Source organism: Chionomys nivalis, chromosome 23 (assembly GCF_950005125.1).
Source record: "Chionomys nivalis chromosome 23, mChiNiv1.1, whole genome shotgun sequence".
Taxonomy (NCBI): domain Eukaryota; kingdom Metazoa; phylum Chordata; class Mammalia; order Rodentia; family Cricetidae; genus Chionomys; species Chionomys nivalis.
Genome location: NC_080108.1, coordinates 33,110,276 through 33,133,374, shown reverse-complemented (window position 1 = coordinate 33,133,374; position 23,099 = coordinate 33,110,276). Strand labels below are relative to the sequence as shown.

Below are 23,099 nucleotides of genomic sequence, written 5' to 3'. Positions count from 1 at the left end.
AAAGTTAAATTTTTCTTTTTTATTTGGAAAGAAAAGGGAAGGTGTTTTGGGAGGTGATGTATTCAGTGAACAACTTTTATTGCCATTTCTTAATAAGGAAGATGACTCAACCAATGTCTTAGCAGAGTAAAGAAAGGCTGAAAGATATACATAGAGAGAAAGTAGGAGGAGTCACTGAGAAGTCATGAAGCTGCTGCCAAAAACAGATGCCTTTCCTGGAGTCTGCTGAAATTTGCCAGTAAGCCACGAACTCATGATGGTCCAGAGATTAGTGGAGATGGGTTATTTTAGGATATAAGAGGTAGCTAGAAATACTCTTAAGCTATTGGCCAAACAGTATTGTAAATAATAGAGTATCTGATTGGTTATTTCAAGTCAGTGCATTAAGATACATGCCATCTGCCTCTGAAAATAGATCTATTCCTAACGATAAGCTGTCTTCAAATGAGATATCTTTTTCCTTTGGATATAAATAGAATCTGCACATGGCATGAAGTATTTTTATCCAAGAATAATGGTAAGTAATGTATTAATCAGGCATAATTAGAGGAAACACTGAAAATTTTTAGCACTTTGAACAACTGTGCATGAGTAATATTGGTGTAAATTGATGTTTTTGTGGCATATAAAGCTAAAGTTTAACACTCTAGAGCATATTAACCAGCATGCTTACCCTCAACATTACAATGCTGTTGCTTTCTCATGAAGACATCGTTTGTGAGAATATTTTATCTTTTCTTGTTATAGTTATACTTCAGATTTTGGAATGTTCCTTGCCAAGTTATTTTTGTATTCCCCCATTTTTCTTTTTCTAAGTTTTATAGCTGTTTGATTATTTTAAAATCAAGCAGTCCAATACAAAGATACAAATCTCTTCTGAAATGTAAGTGGTGATGAAGAAAAACTCTATGCTAAACCCCAGGGTAAAGAAACTCCTGTGATGTATCACATTTCTTATGCTGATCTGGTTTACAGTGGGCATGTGATCTCTTTTTTTTTACTAATTAATTAATTTATTTAATTATTAAAGATTTCTGCCTCTTCCCCGCCACCACCTCCCATTTCCCCCCCCCCCCCAATCAAGTCTTCCTCCCTCCTCAGCCCAAAGAGCAAGCAGGTTTCCCTGCCCTGTGGGATGTCCAAGGACCACCCACCTCCATCCAGGTCTATTAAGGTGAGCATCCAAGCTACCTAGGCTCGCACAAAGCCATTATGTGCAATAGCATCAAGAACCCATTGCCATTGTTCTTCAGTTCTCAGTAGTCCTCATTGTCTGCTATGTTCAGCGAGTCCGGTTTTGTCCCATCTAATGAGAAACCTGATTACAAGATACTGGCTTCTTTAAAGGGGAGTCAAGTTCTAACAAAGGGCAGATATGTCTAAGAAAGCGAGCATTTTGCAAACTGCACTGCAGCGGTAAAGATTTTGAAATTAGTGAATTATCTGTAAATTGAGGAACATGCATCCATATGCAAAAATGTGTGGATAAATTAGGACAGAAATTGCTTTTCAAACCACAAAAATACCTCCAGCCATGTTAAACTAATGAAACCTTAACTAGGTTACAAAGAAATAATATTATGAGTTTTAAATGGAACACTATAGAAAGGAGCAATTATAGTTAAATGGTTTCACCCTTAGTGGAAGGCTGATTTTGAGAGAAAAAAAGGAGAAACTTTTACCTAGTTAAGCTAATAAACATCAGTTTTGTTACAATGAAATCCGAACCCAGATGAACCTCACTACTTCTCAGAATCATGTCACTGTCCAGTTTAGAGTGACAGGTAGAATTTCTGACAGGTAAAAATGGCAGGCTATGCCTGACTGACAGGAGTAAGAAACATGCCGATTGTCACTGACACCAAAAAAAAAAAAAAAAAAAAAAACAGACTAAAGCAAAGGTTGAGAGGTAGTAATATGAAAATATTTATAAATTTTCTTCAATATTTCTTTACAGAGCTAGTCATTATTATTATTATTGGTTCATAAAAAAGCAATTTAATTTTAATTTACAATGTATAATTGCTCTCTATTTTTATCTCATTTTTGTATTTTCTATTTTTAAAGCATCTGGATCCTTATTTGTGTTTTTTATTTTTATGGCATGCAAATGACCTTTATATGTATATATATGGCTAATGCTTCCACTTGTGTTTAGGCAGAGTAAGGCTATCCAGTATAGGGAATAGGTTACAGAGCACCAGCCCAACAGCATGGACAGACCCTTCTCCCATTGTCAGGGGGACACAAGTAGATCAAGCCTCACAACTGTTATTAATTAAGAGGCACTCAAATGTGTTTTAAGAATTGTGGAAAATTTATTCACAAAGTGTACAAATTATCATTGAGGATTTCATAATAGAGTATGACACAATGAAATTCACCAAGGTGATTAGGAAAGTTTCCAGAAAGATTTTGCCTGTAAATATTATATTGTACATAAAGTATAAAAACATAATTTTTGGGGCTCTAACTTTCTGAATAATTAAGGCTATTTATTACAGGCCTTATGTTCCAAGTAATTGTTGGTCACAGAGGACTTACAAACTTCTAAATCTATAAAGAGTGCTATGATACTTACGATTGCATTCCAGGATGAAATGAACATGATTTCTATGATCAGAAACTGACTAATTTCCATGATATATTTGGAAAACTAAAAATAAACCCTAGAAATTGGCTCAAATATTCCCCTCCTTGAGCTAGACCCTCTAGTTCAATAGGAACTAATGATGAATTTGTGAACATTAATCACCATGTCATAATCATTTTTTGTGGATCTTATAATCATTACTTGTGGATATTTCATGTTTCATATCAATTAAGTTTTTCAAAGAAGCAAAGTTTTAATGAATTAAATGTGTACTACAGTCAAGCAAAAACAGTATTTTTAGAGCATCATGATAAAGTAGTCCCACATCATTTTGGCATAGAGTATAACAAAGGATTCCTTATTTAGGAGTAGCCTCTCAGATCAACAGTCCTCTGCATGAGCAGGGAACAGGGAACAAAATCAGGCTGATAAGAGGGAGAAAGTGAATGTTTCTTGATCTGTTGTTATAATATGCCAAGACCTTGCCTAGATGGACCAGCATCCAAAAGCATTATCTTAAGAAGTTCCCAGCACACCTCTCCCTTTTGTTGAAATAAGAGAGTTTTAAACCCAATGTAAAACTATATACAATAAGAACAGATATCGCAGATATCAAGTATAAAAATTGAAGCTACCCTGTCTTGAAAAACCAAAAAAAAAAAAAAAATAGTTACACCCATCATAAACAATATCAAGAAAGAAATGTATTCTAAAGGTTTCAATAAATATCCTATCTTAAGAAACTAAGTCTTATATTTGAAATCGATTGGCCAACTCATGAGAAAAATGTAACTATGACTACTTAGTATTCAACCCTATTGGAAACCTGAGAGGACAATAAACATAAAGTACAAAGAAGCAACTTACAAAAGTGCAATAAATGACAGAGGCAACATTCTACATAGGCAATCACCCAAAGACTCATTTTCAACATTGGAGGAAATAACATTTCCTAAGACCTAGATCACTGACAGACTATTTTCAGAGGCAGGAAAAAATTTAAATTCATCTTTGATGGGGGTGGGTCTTGGATTTATCGGTTGCTTTTATTGGTTAATTAATAAAGAAAACTGCTTGGCCCTGATAGGACAGAAAATTAGGTAGGCGAAGTAGACAGAACAGAATGCTGGGAGAAAGAAGCCGAGTCAGGGAGTCGCCATGATTCTCCCACTCCAGACAGACGCAGGTTAAGATCTTTCGTGGTAAGCCAGCTTGTGGTGCTACACAAAATATTAAAAATGGGTTAGATCAATATGTAAAAGTTAGCCAATAAGAGGTTATAACTAATGGGCCAAGCAGTGATTAAAAGAATACAGTTTCCATGTAATTATTTGGGGGCATAAGCTAGCCATGTGGGCGGCCGGGTGCCGGGGACGCAGCCCCGCCGCTCATATTACAACAGAGTATAAATAATTTACATTGGTATGATTTTATGGTCAATTTTGTTATAAGTATATGTATTTCTAATCTTGATTTAGGTATTGTGATTGTATAGTTCATTTAAAAATGTAATGTATATAGGTTGTTAATGGATAATCATTGATAATTGTCAAGCTTTTAGTCATGTTAGTTAGATTTTCTAGATGTACATAGATATATTCCAGCTAGATAGACATTCTTCATATCTTTCAAAGACTACAGAATATGGCATTTAATGTTTTAATAACTTAGGGCTTTTCATGATAATGAGACACGTCTGCTCCTGGCAGCACCAATCTACTTCAAAAGAAAGATGGGCACCGAAGAGGCTTCTTATGGAGTTTGATAGCCATTTGGACATGAAACTGCTCATGCCTGGACTGTTGCATAAACTGCTAAACTTGCCTAAAGGTGAGATGGATTTTCGGGGTTCCTGACTCATGAAAGAGTCTACAAGACATTCTACAGGACACAACAAAAGGTAACTAAACTGTCTTTGAAATTTCCTGCTTGATAAAAATGTCTGCTGGATACTATGGGCCTGAAGGCTAAAGATGGATGCCTCAACGGTACAAAAAAACTTTGGATGACTGTCCAGGCAGTGAGATGTCTCTGTCATTTCTAGAGTTTTAGATCTCTTGTTTGCTTAGGTAATATTATATCCTTCTAAAGTCTTGGAGAGTTAAAAAATGGTTAATTATAGTTATAGTTTTCCTTAGTTATGATAAAAGATAAAATAGATATAAATGTTGTAACTATAATTCTTACTTGATAACTGTTATATGTAATTTTACTATGTTAAAATAAAAGCCTTTTTGTCTAAACAGAAAAAGGGGAAATGATGGGGGTGGGTCTTGGATTTATCGGTTGCTTTCATTGGTTAATTAATAAAGAAAACTGCTTGGCCCTGATAGGACAGAAAATTAGGTAGGCGAAGTAGACAGAACAGAATGCTGGGAGAAAGAAGCCGAGTCAGGGAGTCGCCATGATTCTCCCACTCCAGACAGACGCAGGTTAAGATCTTTCGTGGTAAGCCAGCTTGTGGTGCTACACAAAATATTAAAAATGGGTTAGATCAATATGTAAAAGTTAGCCAATAAGAGGTTATAACTAATGGGCCAAGCAGTGATTAAAAAAATACAGTTTCCATGTAATTATTTGGGGACATAAGCTAGCCATGTGGGCGGCCGGGTGCCGGGGACGCAGCCCCTCCGCTCATATTACAACACATCTTACCCTGTCTTGGCAAAATTTGGCAATTTTTTTCTTTGATCATGCTTGTTCAGTTCAGATATCATGAATTTTTTCAGTGTAAAGACATGGGAAGTTCTTTGCAAAGGTAAATATGCAAACACCAGTAAGCATTAAAACAAGAAAACACAAATTAAAATATATTTATTGAAATCAATTAAACTGAAATCATTTTTTTATCATTAAGACATTGTGACCTACTATATTACAGTTGGGTCTATATGAGAGAGGGTTTCAAATCTACATTTCTTTTTCAATCCACCCACTTCCTTGTATAGCATCTTAATCAACTTAAATATAGTATGTATTCTAATTAAACTACATGAAAACTATAGTTGCATTTTTATTTGCATATAATTCATAATATCATATTATATGTAACTATTTAATTATAATTTGACTGCATAAAAATCCACATGTAAAAAGCGAGAAAAAAATCACAATGAATCAGAAGCAAGATACACTTGACAGCACAGATTCACAATCAAAAACCACCGGACAGGAATAGAGGTTTATGTGTATATAGCTAGATTCCAGGCAAAAGCAGCTGCCAGCTCTCTCAACCTGTCACATTTTGTCAGTTTCATTGGCTGTTAACTGGAGGCAAAATGCCTGGTAATTACATTTTATCCTGTGTTCCACTGTCAATTGCTCTTCTTCTTTTCCCAATACAAGGTAAGGAGGGAGACACAGATGACTCATCAGCTCTGGATGAGATCATCTAGTTAGATGCAGTCCTGTGCTTTCCGGTCCTTGTTATGAGATCTCTCTGCTTATTGGTTCCTACATGGCATAAAAAGGTCTGCACTGAGGAATTTTACCAGTGGGGCTTTGACTAAAGTCCTGCTCAAAGCTGGACTTTAGTCAAAGCCTCACTGTAAACAATACCAGTGAAGAAAATGTGTCTCAGAGACCTGCAAGATACAGAAGCAATAAGAAAAGCAAGGAATTTGTGAGAAGAGTCACCTGATTCCGTTTGCAGTGCAGGAAATGTGCTCGAATCTGAAGCCACTGATTCAGCCATAAAATCTGTGATTCCAAGGTTAGCTTTAGATCATGTATTTTCTGAAATGTTGATTTTCTTAGCAAGTCTATTGATGACAACACTGAAATGTACTGATCTTATGCGCCATTGGAAACCTCACTAAGATAATTGCTATATTGGCAAATAGCCTCAGGCACCTGAGAATCTGATAATTTCAAGTGTGAGATTCCGTAATAAGTGTTTAGGGACTCTGACATCGCATTTCTGAATGTGATACCAGTAAGCTGCAATCGGCAGCGCAGAATCACAATCAGCCGTCAGCAGGGAGGAATGGAAATTTCAGGTAGATAGGCAGGATACAGACCCAAGAATTCAGATACGTGATCACCTCCTACTTACCTCATAATGATTTCCCTTTTGATAATTGGATTCTGGTCCTAGGTAAACTACATTATTTCCTGCCATCTGCTTTCACTTTCATATTTTTCTGCCGGAACAAACATTGAGATGGGAGCGAGAAATGAGTCAGCAGCTCTGACGCAGATCTCCAAGGTAACCACAGGCTTTATTCCTATTGGTGGAACTGAGTTCATTCTTGTCATTGTTCTGGCGAAAATTTGAATGCACACACTCCTTCAGAGGATTCAGAGGCGAGGAGAGCTAATAATATTGTCAGCATAGTGGGTCCTTCCTAGTCAGGCTCTGGCTATATGCCTGCTCCCAGCTGCAAATATTTATAGCTGAAATCCGAATGCACATTGGCCCAGACACGGCAGACTGCCCTTGACATCTATATGACAAAAAAAAAAAAAAAAAAAAAAAAAAAAAAAAAAAAAACAGGGAAATTAGCAGTCAGGTACTGGTATATTCACAGTATTACTGCTCGGTGTCAACTGTTATGATCTTTGCATCATGTCCATCCCTGCTTCTGAAACCTCTCCTTCTCTTTAAAGTTGTGGCACCACTCTCTCTGTCTTGAACACTGCACCATCTGCAAAGAAATAATTCCCTTAATGTTTTAGTATATGACAGTGTCAAGGGAAGTCATGCCCTTTCCTCTTTTCTCTGAGTTTCATTGTGAAAATTGATATGACAATGCAGTTTTTTTCTCATGAAAACAGAATCATTGATAATATTATGCAGTAACATATGAAAGCACTACCCTACCTGTCACCAAAGACTCTTAATTAGAATAAGTTATAGAAGAGGAAACCTACTTCTTATTATCCTATTGCTTTTAAGGTTCTCACAGTCTCAAATTTGCTGTTTTGATTGACATAGTCTTTGTGTATTTGCATATAATACTCTTGTACATGGTACTTTCACACTTTTTGCCCATTCCCAATGAAGAAATCAGACGTCATGTGCTTTTTGAAAATCCAGTGTTTATTGATGATGGCACAGAGGTATTACATACTTCCCTTGAAAATAATTAAGATAATAGATATCTTTGTTATTATGTGTCTTGTTTTATATGCTTTAAAAGTTCAGAACTTACCTTGTTCATCTCAGTTCATCTCAGATTCTAAATGTGTATATCTGGTAGTAATGTTGAGACTGGAAAACATTGGTACTTTGGAATCAAGAGCCTCCATTTCAATCTGTAACAATATTTCTGCCATCTTTAAAATATACATATATGAAATTTCTGATTGTGTTATCACTTACAATATAGAGTAGACTCGGTTGTTGCAATTGGCAAATTGTTCTTACTTTCAATTATATAGCTACAGTTCTAAAAAAATCAAATAGTAGATATTTAGACATGTCTATGCATATGTAACCAGTAATACCCTCTGAAGATAAATTTTGACAAATAATGACATTTGAATTAGCTGAAGAAATCATGCATTTTACCTTGATATTTTGTAGTCCTCTTAGTTGTGGGTTTGACCATAACATATTAGGATGATTATTAGAAATTATAGCTATATTAATGGTTTAAGAGACTGACTCTCAGATCCTAATAGTGTAAAATATTGATTAAATACCTTATTTTTAAGATAAACAGTAAAACTTAATTTTATTAATTCTTTGTAGATTTGTATGGGAGTCTCCTGAATGTTGTTCTTCTTTGATATATGTGTGGATTATATAAAAACTGTAAAGACAATTTAGTCATCCTATGGTTTCAGTTCAGGAGTCAGACAACAATTGTTGAATCTGAAAGAATGCAAATAATACAATCAGAGTAAAGAAAGTCGTAGTTAGTTAAATATAAAAATATCAGTGTGTAATCTAAATAATAACCCTTATGTTATTTTCTGCTTTTGTGTTCAAAACACTCACAGACTCATAGAGGGCTCTGTCCATGAACTGGTAATTTGAAATATTAACAACTGGATCTATTTCTAATATATACGTGTGAAAAAAACTGATATACAAACATTATCATGTTTTTCTCAGAACATTAAGCATATGCAGTAAATACAGGAGCTCTGAGATTTACTTGCCTGTTTTCATACCACATATGGCAAATTTCAAGTCTGTGGCATCTTATTATACTAACACATAAGAATAGTAATTTATTGTTATTTTTGTATATGTACACTTGTATTATTGAAGTTAAATTATGTAAGTTTGCATATGTAATTGTTTCATTACAAAAACTAGAGAATATTCTACTGTATTATGAGGAGCATTATGAACTCAAAATATTATCAGAATGTCTTATATTATTTGCAGAAATGATAAAAGGGGAAAGATAGATTTTCTCAGGTATGCTAGCTTTGAAATGATGCCTATGTGCTAGAAGAATGCCCCATACAAACACACACACACACACACACACACACACACACACACATTTTCCCTGAAGTCAGATGTTACTGAAAAGAGAGAACAGATAAATTACCTGAGGATGGACTACTGATATTGGTATAGATATTGGTGATTACAGGGAAAATCTAGAGAAGGCATTGTAGTGAATTTTACCAAAATTTAAATGTTCATATAAAAATACGTTAAAACGTGTCAGAAATATTAATTGAGACTATTACTCTGAAATCAATGTCAAAACATGTACACATAAGAGAAACACTAATAAAAGCATGCAGACACTTGTGAAATTTTGAAAATAATATGCATACTGTGCTTTTTCTAAATGAAAACATCAAATTGTTGCTAAATTATCATGATATTATTAGATACAATTTTGTAATTTTTGCATGTTCAGACTCGGTTTTAAAATATCGTTCCTATTTAGAAAATATCCTTATTATTAAATATTTTTATGTAAAATACATACATATTAATGTAGGAGGTCCTTATCTCTATGTGTTGCTTTCATTGGTTAATGAATAAAAAACTGCCTGGGACTTTTGATAGGGCAGAACATAGGTAGGCAGGGAAAACAGAACCAAATGCAGGGAGAAAAAAAGCAGAGGAGAGAGCTGCCATGGAACCACCAGAGTCATAAATGCTGAATCTCTCCCGGTAAGCCACTGCCATGTAGCAATATACAGATTGATAGAAATGGATTAAATCAAGATGTGAGAGTTAGCCAATAAGATGCTAGAACAAATGGGTTAAGCAGTATTTTAATTAATATAATTTCTGTTTTGTTATTTCAGGGCTAAACAAGCAGGGTGGCTGGGATGAACAAACAGCCCTTTTCTGAAACAATTTGCGCACAATGTGATCAACTAAATCAATAAAATATATGAACTACAAAAGGTATGAATAAATATAACTGCTTATTACAATGATTTTTTTGCACTTTGAAATGTATACATATATACTCACACTCTACACACATTATAGCAATTTGTGTATCCAATTTTATCTTCAGAGTTTCAGAAACACAATTTCAGTAATCTCAATCCACTCCCTCTTGGTGAGCACTAGCAGCTACAATATCATGTAGTCTGGTAATTTCTGGTCAATCCACTACATCAAACTTTCAGGAATCTAGTGTGGTTCATTATCTTCCTGTAAACACACACACACACATACACACACACACATACATGCACACACTCATTCAGTCCCAGTCCAGCCAGCTGGCAATAGTGAGCTCCTATTAGATCAGTCCCAATGTTTCCATGGGTGGACACACCCCTAGTGGTCCTGACTTCCTTTTTCGTGTTTTCCCTCTTTCTTCTCTTCATCGGGGACTTGGGAACTCAGTCCTGTGCTCCAATGTAGGTCTCTGTCTCTATCCCCATCCATCACATGATGAAGGTTCTATGGTGATATGCAAGATATTCATCAGTATGGCTATGGGATATGGCCAGTTCAGAAACCCTCTCCTCTGCTGCCCAATGACCTAGCTAGGGATATCCCATAGGCAACTGGGAGCCCCTCTATTGCCAAGTCTCTTGCCAACCCTAAAATGGCTCCCCTAGTTAAGCTATCTTCTTCCCTGCTCCTATATCCACCCTTCCTCCATCTTAACCACTTTGGAAATCAGTGTGATGGTTTCTCAGGAAACTGGGTTCAAAACACCTCAGGATCCCACAATTCCATTCTTGGGAATATAACCAAGAGATGCTCAATCATACTACATAAGCATTTGTTCAACTATGTTCACAGCAGCATTATTTGTAATAGCCAAAACCTGGAAACAACCTAGGTGCCCCTCAACAGAAGAATGGATAAAGAAGGTTAGGCACATAGACACTTTACAGTTATACTCAGCAGTAAAAAAACAATTACATCTTGAATTTTGTATGCAAATGTATGGAAATAGAAAACACTTTACTGGGTGAGGTAACCCAAAAAATGAAGATGGTATGTACTTACTCATAAACAACGGACATTGAGCCTATAATTCATGATACTACAGAAGCTAAATAAGAAGGTGAACCCAAAGAAAAACATATATTTATCCTCCTGGATATTGGAAGTAGACAAGATCGATGGGCAAATGTTGGGAGCATGGGGGTGGTTTTAGTTTGGGGTGAAGGGGAGATGGGGAGAGAGAATGGATTGGGTATCTTAAAGGTAGAGAGGGTAGTAGTTTTTCATGTCTTATCTGAATACATAGGTTTGTGGCATAGCTCTAGGCATTCTTTTAGAGCATAAAAGAATGGCAGACAGAATTTATTATAAAATATTCAGCTTTAATAAGGGGAGGACATCCAAAACCGAGGTTCCCGTGGAGAACAGGAAAACAGAATGGAATGCAGGGAGCATGCCCGCAATCTTTATAAGTAAAAAATAACCTCAGGGGATTCCACCCTTCAAGCAAGGTGATTGGCTGGACTTCCCCTACATCTCCGCCTTTTGTCTAAATAAGACAGAGCCAGAGCCGGGCGGTGGTGGCGCACGCCTTTAATCCCAGCACTTGGGAGGCAGAGGCAGGCGGATCACTGTGAGTTCGAGACCAGCCTGGTCTACAAGAGCTAGTTCCAGGACAGGCTCCAAAACCACAGAGAAACCCTGTCTCGAAAAACCAAAAAAAAAAAAAAGACAGAGCCAAACTAAATACAACTATATACAATAGGAACAAATAATAAATATAAAATTACAAATAACAAACAATATAACAAAGTTTTACTAAACATTCTATTTCAAGGAGTCTAAATAATGTAGAGAGTAAGTACGGTTATCTAATCTTCAACTCCATCAAAGATCTGAGAAGGGAAGTAATATTACTTAAGCAACCAGGAAGAACAAATGAGAGATTTCCAAAATGTGCAACAAATGACAGAGACAACTGACTATCTGGGCAATCACCCAAAGTCTCATTTCCAATGTTGAGTCAACCAACTTTGGCTAAGGCCTAACATATCTGACATACCATTATTAAAGGAAAGGAACTTTCTTAGTACTATCCTACCCTGTCTTGGCAAGACAAGACAATCCTGTTTCATCCACTTATGGATATTTTGTATCTTTGTCAGTAGTTGAGGTATGGGTTTTTCTTAACCCAAAGGCCAGTTCTGCCAAGAAGACAAGCTCCCAGTGGAGTGTCTTTGGTGCTCAACATTCTTTTGGGAGAAGATCGGTGTTGCCAGGAGTGTTTGTGTCTCGTTGGCATGGAATTCTAGGTTAGATTAAAGGCCATTTTCTACAGCTCTTCGAAGAGGTTGAAGATTATACTATCTATACTAAATATAATCTCTATGTATCTAAAAAACCCAATAATCCAAAAATAAATATGACAAACATATATGACTATTGATTTATAATTATCGATATTAATCTAACTTGAGGACTAAGAGAATAAACAACTGTGCAAATTATGAGAGCAATGATCTCCAAATGTAAATAATGTTATTACATACCAATTGTAAACAATGTCATTACATAAATAATATCAGAGGTAGAAATGTACATTTCAATATGGTAAAAATATATCAATACAATATAGGCAGAGGTATAAGCATACTCTTAGACAATAGAGGTAGAAGCACTCACATTCGATATTCAATATATCAATATACAAGAATCAGTACCAATATAATCTTCTAAAAACAGTAATTCACAAATACTAATTATCCCATTAAACCAGTTAATCCCCCCATTTTTTTGAAAGTACCCCTAATCCCATAAAATATCTCCCCCATCCCCTCAACCCTATATCAACCACTAAATGATGTCCCTAAACCTGAGGGCAAACTCTGTTGGGAGAGGGGACGCTGTCCTCTAAGATTGCTTCCAGCCAACATGGGGGCGACATTCATCTTAGGGGGTCCTGTGAAAGCAAATGATGGTAAAATTCCCAAATTAACCTTTGACCTAAGAAAATTGTAACTAGCCTCTGATTGTTTTGAGGAGGTCCGGCCAGAGTGTTGTCAAAAATGTGCACCATTCGAAATTGTCTCATGCAATTGGAACCAAAAAACAGGTCTAATTTTAGCACTAAAAAAAAATCATGATGTCATAATAACCAGGGTGAGTTGGTGTTGTGGGGCCCCATCTTCATCCTGGAAACATCAAAGATTACTGTAGGAAAATTGTTGCTTGTTATGGGAAATTTGAACATTAACTACAAAGGCATATACTGACATATAAAGAAAGACACAGATATGAGGAAAGGCAAAGAAAGTTTATCAGGTATATAATTATTCTTATTCTGTCCCATTTCATGACTCCTGACCTGAGACAGAAACTCAGAGATATTTCTTGTCAACAGGCTTGGAATTGAAGAGGGACTGAGCCATAGTCCAACTCCAAAACCAGCTCTTACATATTTATAAAGAAATGTTTAATAAAATTATATATATATATATATATATATATATATATATATATATAAATTTATACTTACAGAACATGTTAAGTTTTATTGCTGATCCTTAGTGGGCCATAACTAGTTTCCATGCATCAATATTTAAATATTCAGGGTCCCTTAAATTCTTTGAAGATGAGTGTTTTCCTGTGGAGATAAGAAAAGAATCCTGCCCCCAACCTATCTGTATTTCTTATCATCTGTATGATCGCCATCCTTGTGAATGAATTGTTATTTATCTTTTCCAAGTGGCTTCTCTTCTTCAAACTGAACCCTTATTAATTTTGATGGTATCAACAATTTTTCCTCTCCTGTGGAGACAAGAGCAAAACCCCTTCCCCAACGCAGCACATCTCCTGGCTTCCATTGTGAGGTCAGCACATCCTTGAAATAAACTGGTCGATTTAGTTCAACAGACTTTTCCATTATCCAATGTCTTTCGGCAGCCGTAGTCCCCATTTCATTGGCATTGAGAAAATTCAAGGTTAATAAAGCATTATGTAACCTATTTCTGGGGGTGTTTTCCATCCCTTTCTGTTTGTCTAACATATCCTTTATAGTTCAATTTGCTCTTTCTATGACTGCTTGACCTGTAGGATTGTATGGTATACCTGTAGCATGCTCAATATTGTAATAAGCAAAAAACTGTTTCATTTTCCTAGAGACATAAGCAGGACCATTATCTGTCTTTATTTGTGTAGGCATACCCATGATAGCCATGACTTCTAATAAATGAGTGATTACTGAATCAGCTTTTTCTGAGCTTAAAGCAGTTGCCCATTGAAAGCATGAATAAGTGTCAATGGTGTGGTGTACATATTTCAATTTGCCATCTCTGCAAAGTGGAACACGTCCATCTGCCAGATTTCATTCCTTTGAGTGCCCTTAGGATTAGCCCCTGCAGGCAGTGGTGTTTGATTATAGAAAGAGCAAGTAGGGCATTTCTTCACAATCTCCTTAGCTTGTTGCCATGTAATAGAAAACCCTTTCTTCAAGCCTTTGCTATTAACGTGATTTTTTTTATGAAATTAAGAGGCCTGCAGCACACTACCAATCAAAAATTCTGCATTCTAGACAGAATCATAAGGACTTTGTTCCACTTTACTCAAGTCTTCTGATTTGTAACCTGCCTTCCCTGATTTATTGGCATCAGTATAAAATGTATGGGCTCCGGTTATGGGAGCATCACGGACGATTCGAGGAAGGATCCAAGAAGTTCTCTTTATGAAGTTAAGCCTCTTTGGATAGTTGTTATTAATGTCTCCCAAAAAATTAGCACAAGCTCTTTGTCATGGTTCATTATCTTCCCATAATTTCTTCAGTTCATCAGCAGTGAAAGGCACTATAATTTCTGCTGGGTCTATACCTGCTAGTTGACAAAGTCTCAACTTGCCTTTTATAATTAATTCAGAGACCTTTTTCACATAATTTTTAGTTTCTTACTTGGTTTATGTGGTAAAAAGATTCATTCCAAGATAATATAATCTCTCTGCATCAAAATTCCTGTAGGAGAAATTTTTGATGGTAGTATGACGAGAATACAATCGAGCTCTGGATTCACCCTGTCCACATGTGCCTTTTGTAAATTTTCCTCAGTCATTGTCAGTTCCTTTTCTGCTTCAGCTGTTAATTCTCTTGGACTGTTCAAATCTTTTTCACCATCCAAGGTTTTGTTCAAATGAATTATTAGATCAGGTGTTATCCCAACAGCTGGTCGTAAACTGGAAATGTCTCCTAACAGTCTTTGAAAGTCATTAAGAGTCTGTAGCCGATCTCTCCTAATTTGTGCCTTTTGTGTCTTAATTTTTTGCAAATCTATTTTATAACCTAAATAATTCCTAATATTTACAAAAGCCAAACTCCATAGAAAAAGTAGATATAAGCTGAGGTATCCAAGCCTGATACATAAATGTAATTAAAGGAGGAGGAGAGCAGCAAAATCCAAATCTATCAATTCATGTGTTGATGGGAGAAATAAGGAGTTCCAATGTTGATATCTAGGTGATGGATGTTGTTAGACTCAGGGAAAACTAATTTGAATTTTGCACATCCTATCAAATTGGAGGATCATATTTTCATTTGCATATAACACGTGTCAGAGATATTTATGGTGACAATAAATCAGAACTACACATCCTCATGAAGATCATGCCTTTATATAACTTACTTTGTAATTAGCTTTGAATATTCTGATACATTCTCAGAACAGGTGACAATGAAATTCACAAATCTTCACTATCTTTTGTATCACTGCAGGCCTACTTTTAATTTTTCAAAAATTTTATTTAAATTGGTGTTTTACCATGAGTGACCTTCTCTTCACATCGCTGAGCTATTTCCTTTCTAGTTTCAGAAGTAATATTTCTGGTGAGTTTCTGCTGATACGCAAATATTTAGATATGAGAATATATGATTAGGAATCATATTATTTCTATACGATTATAACAGAAAGAAAAAAAACTTTATGTATGGTTTTGTAATCATTTAGTCTCAGTTTCTAGTCTATTAAATACGTGTGGGGTATTCTTTCCAAACCATGCTCTTAATCATAATCCTCATAGTTCCTTCATTTTACGCAACATTTTGCGGCCACTTTGATAAAAAATATCTGAAGATTGTTCTCGATCCTCACTTTTGTCCATGTTGCACATGAGAGTGAGAAATTTTGTTCCTTCTGAATGAAGTCATAACATGCAGGTTCAATTTCAGTCATGTCTCATGAATTCAATTCCTGTGAGGCTTCTAAAAGCAATAGAGGGTTTTTTGTTCTATGAGAAAATAAGTGTGTAAGAATATCAAAAATAAATGCTTTGCCTCATATTGGGAGGTGCAAATATATTTTTGAAATGCTCTTTTAGCTTGAGTGTGGAATTATAGGAGTGCCCTTGCCCAAGAAGCACATCTGATAACAATGTATTAATAAAAGGGGTTCACTTTTCATAATATCTCAACAATTGTACTATAACATTTCAGTTCCATTCAAATATTTATATAAGTTTATGTATTGCATATATATATATAATTTTTTATTTATTAATGGGTACAATTGCTTTATATAGTTTAGAATTTCATGTGTGAGTGCAGTATTTATATTACTTCATAATTCTTCCTGCTCGTTTCAATAAAATATCAGCATTAGAAAATGTCAAAATAAATTCAATAAGTAAGAAAGTTATTTTACATATTTGCGCATATACAAATGTATACACAACTAACAGAAACTGTATAAAGAATGGAGTGATTATATGTAAGCATTTTGGCTTATCATTTTGAAGTTTAAAACCATCAATATTATTGCACAGTAAAAGCAGATATTTTCTGTTTTTGCATGAAATTTTCATCCATAACTTTATGCCATGTATGGGAATTTAAGAGGGTTTCCCATCTTTGTAGGCATTACAATTTCTGATGTCATTGTCTTACACTATTTTTGATTTTAAATACTTTTGTTTGGTTTTTGTTGGAGTTCTTATTTTCTAAATTTTTTTCTTTTTATTATGCTCTCCTGAAGTGAGAGGTGATGTATGCTGTGAGTTGGTTTTATTGCCATTGGCTAATTAAGAAATGCCTTCAACAAATGCCTTTATAGAGTAGCCAGGCTGAAAGAAATAAATAGAGAGCATAGACAGATTCTGGGATAAGCCATGCAGCTACTGCAAGAGGCAGATGCTTCGACTGGTGCCTGCCGAAACTTCATCAGTGAGTTATGTAGTAATGAACAGATTTGTGAATATTGGTTAGTTTAAGATAAAAGTGCTAGCTACAACACATGTAGGAAAGCAATTGGCCAAATAGTACTGCAAATAATATAGTTTTTAGTTATTATTTCATGTCAGGGCAGTTATGAAATGAACTAGCAACGTGGTGAACTATATCCACATAAAATCTCAGAAAGCTTTCAAAGGAATGCTAGACACAACAGGACAGAGTTAAGTATGGCTTTTTAGTAGTATTTTCTTGTGAGGGCTCTGTTCGCTAATAGCAAGCAGAGGCATTATTTTATTTTCAAGGAAGGCTTCCTGACTCAGTGGTAGCAACAAAAACTTCAAAACTCAGTTAAGAAAGCTCCATGGTTCATGCTACCTGCAGGATTAACTATGGTCCTCTTTGGTGGTCTGGATGCAGAGCATTTAACTGTCACTTGTGATCAGAGTACTGTAACTTACTTAATTGCAGTACAGACCTGGTGACACCAAAGCCTGGACCTGGGTCTGAGAGCAACACTCTCAGAAGCAGTAAACACCCTGTCACCATGATGGACTAAGTGGAACTGACAAGCATGATGGCAGAGTTAGTCCTGGCCATCACAGCTTAGCATTTAAAAAATGCTTCTGGTCAGAAAACAATTATAGCTAAAAGAGAATCAACTGGTTGGAAAAAAATAAAACAAAGTCTTTAAATAGACAAAGTATAGATAGTCATAGATTAAATGAATGAAGAAAACAAGTCATGTAAAGATGGAAAATACACAGAGAGACTGGATTATGTACATTATTGTGTTTTGTTTTATTTCTGACTATTGTTGCATGGAGAGTGGACCCGTTTGTTCCATCTGGGCTGTCCATCTAGCTTTCACCTGAAATAATCACAAAGAAACTGTAATCATTTCAAAACTGCCTGGCCCATTACCTCTAACCTTTTATTGGCTAACACTTACATACTAGTTTAACCCATTTCTATTAAATATGCATATAGCCATGTGACTGTGGCTTACCATCAAGGTTCTAACTAGCATTGTCTCAGACAGAAGATCCATAGCATCTCTCACTCTTCTCCTTTTCCCAGCATTTAGTTCAGTCTACTCCCTGCCTACCGAAGTTCTGTCCTATCAACAAGGCCAAGGCAGTTTATTTATTTATTACAGTGAAAGAAACACACAAACATAACGAACTCCCACACCAGACTGTAAATGAGTTAAGTACAGAGGGATATTTCATAGTATGTGTTGCTAATCTAAACCAGCATATATGTCTTAAATATATCCTATCTTCAAAATTTGGTTCTTGTTGTATATTATATTTGTATATAATTCATTCTATCATATGTAACATGTAATTATAACTTGACTGCGTAAAAACTACACATATAAACAGACAAAAACAGATCACAACAAATCAGAAGACAGATACATTGGCAGCCCAGATTCACAATCAAAAATCTCCAGAAAGGAATGAAGACTTCCAGGCTCGCACAACCTGTCACATTTTGACAGTTTTGTAGGATGTTAATCTGAGGCAAAATCTAGCATAAAATACATTTTATCTTGGGTTCCCCTGTCATTTGCTCTACTTCTTTTCACAACACACGGGGAGAAATGACTCATCAGCTGTGAATGAGATCACCATGTTCAATGCAGTCCTTTGATTTCCGGTCCTTGGTTTGAGAGCTCCCTCCTTATTGGTTCCTAGATGGCATAAAAAGGTCTGCACTGAGGGATTTTGCCAGTGGGGCTTTGACTAAAGTCCTGCTAAAAGCTGGACTTAAGTCAAGGCCTCACCATAAACAACACCAGAGAAAACATATGTGTTGCAGAGACCTTCACGATGCAGATGATACAGGAAAAGCAAAGAATTTGTGAGAAGAGTCACCTGTTCCTGTTTGCAGTGCAGGAAATGTGCTCGAGTCTGATGCCACTGATTCAGCCGTAAAATCTGTGATTCCTAGGTGAGCCTTAGCTTCTGTATTTTCCGAAATGAATGTTTTCTTTAAATGTCTATACCTGACAACGACCGGGTTGTACTGATCTTATGCGTCTTCGGAGGTCACTCTAAGATAATTGCTATGTCAGCAAATAGCCTCCGGTACCCGGGAATATGAAAATTTCAAGTGTCTGATTCCCACATCAGTATGCCTGGGGACTCTGACATGATATTTCTGAACGTAATACCAGGAAACTGCAATTGGCAGCACAGTATCACAATCAGCTATCAGCAGGAAGAAATGGAAATTTTCTGGTAGATAGGATACAGACACAAGAAGTCAGATATGTGATCACATCCTAGTTAACTCACAATAATTTCCCTGTTTTGATAATTGGATTCTGGTCCTAGGTAAACTACATTTTTTTTTCCTGTCATCCACTTTACTTTAATTTTTTTCTGTCAGAGGAAACATTGAGATGGGAGGGAGAAACAAGCCAGCAGCTCTGATGCAGATCTCCAAGGTAACCACAGGCTTTGTTCCGATTGGTCGGATTGAGATCACACTCCTCATTGTTCAGGGAAAAATTTGAATGCACACACTCCTTCAGTCAGCGGCAAGGAGAGCTAATAATATTGTCAGCATAGCAGGTCCTTCCTAGTCAGCCTCTGGGAATGTGCTATCTCTCAGCTACAAATGTTTCTATCTGAAACCTGAACGTACATTGGCCCAGACCCAGCAGACTGCTGCTTACACCTTTATGAGAAAAAGCCCAGGGAAATTAGCAGTCAAGTAATCGTCTATTCCCACTATTACAGTTCTGAGTCACCTGTTACGTCTGTGCGTCATGTCCATCCCTGTTTCTGAAAATTCTCTGTCTCTAGAAACTTCTGGTACCACTGTATCCCCTGTAACTGTCTTGAAACACTGCAGTAACTGCAAGGAAATATTTCATTTCAGGTTTTAGTATCTGACAGTGACAAGGGGAGTCATGTCCTTTATTCTGTTCACTCACTGATTTTCATTGTCAAATTGGTATGGCATTGTAGGTTTTTTTTTTAAATAAAAACAGACTCATTGAAATTATTATGTAGTAATAGTAATATATGAAAGCAGTTCCATATTGTCACCAAAGACTCTGAATTTAGAATAAGGTATAGAAGATTAAATATACTGCTTACCATCCTATTGCATTTTAGGTTCTCACATGCTCCAATTTGCTGTTTTGGTCGAAAAAGTCTTTGTGTTTTCTTATATAAATACTCATGTACATGATACTTTCAAACTGTATGCCCGTTCCTGATTAGGAAATCAGACAGCCTGAGCCTTTTTGGAAATCAACTGTTCATTGTTGATGGCACCTAGGTATTATATACTTTACTTGAAAATAATTAACAATAGATTTCTTTGTTATTGTGTGTCTTGTTGTTGTATGCTTTGAACAAGTGCAGATCTTATATTGTATCTTCCATAGCACACTCTAAATGCATATGTCTGTTAGTAATGTTGAGACTTGAAAATATTGGTACTTTAGAATCAAGACCCTTTATTTGAATCTGTCATAGTATTTTTGCCATCTTTAAGATATTAATGTATGAATTTTTTTTTTTGAGACAGGGTTTCTCTGTGGTTTTGGAGCCTGTCCTGGAACTAGCTCTTGTAGACCAGGCTGGTCTCGAACTCACAGAGATCCGCCTGCCTCTGCCTCCCAAGTGCTGGGAATAAAGGCGTGCGCCACCACTGCCCGGCAATGTATGAATCTTTAAAGTAGTTTTAAAAGCATGAAACTGTTGAAGTGTGAGCGGCAGGGCTGCGTCCCCGGCACCCGGCCGCCCGCATGGCTAGCTTATGCCCCAAAATAATTGCACGGAAACTGTATTCTTTTAATCACTGCCTGGCCCATTATTTCCAGCCTCTTATTGGCTAGCTCTTACATATTGATCTAACCCATTTCTAATATTCTCTGTAGCACCATGGGCTGGCTTACCAGGGAAGATCTTAACCTGCGTCTGTCTGGAGTGGGAGAATCATGGCGACTCCTGACTCAGCTTCTTTCTCCCAGCATTCTCTCTGTTTACTCCACCCACCTAAGGGCTGGCCTATAAATGGGCTAAGGCAGTTTCTTTATTAAATGAAAGTAACTCCTCCATCATGAAACATCAAATTATAGTAACACACAGCCTCTTATTTTCTATAGAAAGATCTTCCCTGCACATGTTATTTTCCTACTAGTGCCAAAGATCATCTCTGATGAGCATCAAATTATGCTCAGATATATGAACATATCTATATTTCATTAAAATATTGAAGAATAAAATATATTATATTTATTAATGTCTGTCACCATTGTAGTCATAGATTCCTAGCCATTTAGGCTATTTGAGTTATGCCTTCTATCATATAGTTTTAAAAACAATATTTACTTGATTTCTGTCCTGATTTTTGGTTATTATGACAAAAATACTTCTGATAACTTCTTATTAATTTCTTTTCGACATTTAGCTAATGAGAGGATTAATCTGCAATCATAGCACAAGTAGTCAATCCCACTTAAATTACTCATAATAGGAGACTTATTAACATTTTATAATGATGAAAGTATGTAGGAGCTTCCAAAGCAAGTTCTTTCCACTGTATTGACATTGTAAGCATATTTTCGAAATGGTCTGTGAATGTCTAGTTTTGCAACTATAGCCATGACTTCAGTCAATAAACAGATGAAATAACACATGTATTTGTAAGGTAATTTGTTCTTGTAAAGATAGATATTTCTTTCCCAAACATCCCACATTTTTATTAAGTACATCAATCTCTGTCTGAAGCCAAACATCTATTTGAGCTTGCTCTATCCAGAGTTCATGAGAGTCTTTATTCTATTTTCTAAAAAGTGTTTTCTCTGCTAGGACATATGTAAAACAATTCCAGCCACAGAAGCAGTAGCAACAACAACAATAAAATTAAGAATTACAGCTATTACTATGTCAAACATGTGCCCTGTCTTTTCAATATCTTTTTATTTATTTATTTTTTTATTAAAAATTTCTGCCTCCTCCCTGCCTCCCTTTTCCCTCACCACCCCACTTCCCACCTCCCACTCCCCTCCCCCTCACTCTGCAGTCTGAAGAGCAGTCAGGGTTCCCTGCCCTGTGGGAAGTCCAAGGTCCTCACACCTCCATCCAGGTCTAGGAAAGTGAGCATCCAAACAGGCTAGGCTCTCACAAAGCCAGTACATTCAGTAGGATCAAAACCCAGTGCCATTGTCCTTGGCTTCTCAGCAGCCCTCAGTGTCCGCCATGTTCAGAGAGTCCGGTTTTATTCCAATGCTTTTTCAGTCCCAGTCTAGCTGGCCTTGGTGAGCTCCCATTAGATCAGCCCCACTGTCACAGTGGGTGGGTGCACCCCTCGCAGTCCTGACTTCCTTGCTCATGTTCGCCCTCCTTCTGCTCCTTATTTTGACCTTGGTAGCTCAGTCCAGTGCTCCAGTGCGGGTCTCTGTCTCTATCTCCATCCATCGCCAGATGAAGGTTCTATGGTGAAATGCAAGATATTCATTAGTATGGCTATAGGATCGGGCAATTTCAGGCTGTCTCTCCTCAGTTGCCCAAGAACCTAGCTGGGGACATCTCTTTGGACCCCTGGGAACCCCTCTAGAGTCAAGACTCTTGCCAACCCGAAAATGTCTCCCTTAATTATGATATAGACTTCCCTGCTCCCATATTTACCCTTCCTTTATCCCAACCATCCTATTCCCCCACACTCTCCCCATCCTCCCCTTCTCACTTTTCTCTCCCCATCTCCCCTTTCCCTCATCCTACTCCACCCCCCAGTTCCCAATTTTTGCCCAGCAATCTTGTCTACTTCCAATATCCAGAAGGATAACTATGTTTTTCTTTGGGTTCACCTTCTTATTTAGCTTCTCTAGGATAACGAATTATAGGCTCAATATCCTTTATTTATGGCTAAAAACAAATTATGAGTGAGTATATCCATGTTCATCTTTTTGGGTCTGGGTTACCTCACTCAGGATAGTGTTC

General features: G+C 36.5%; 1 long non-coding RNA gene across 1 annotated transcript in view; it reads left to right on the top strand.

Moving 5' to 3' along the window:
* Positions 1 to 2,356: 2,356 nt before the first annotated feature.
* Positions 2,357 to 23,099, top strand: part of LOC130865075 (uncharacterized) — a 54,513-nt gene continuing 33,770 nt past the window's right edge. The window contains exons 1-3 of the long non-coding RNA XR_009056075.1: positions 2,357 to 4,493; positions 6,690 to 6,800; positions 9,821 to 9,923. This is a non-coding gene — a long non-coding RNA (uncharacterized LOC130865075). The remainder of the gene's footprint in view (positions 4,494 to 6,689; positions 6,801 to 9,820; positions 9,924 to 23,099) is intronic.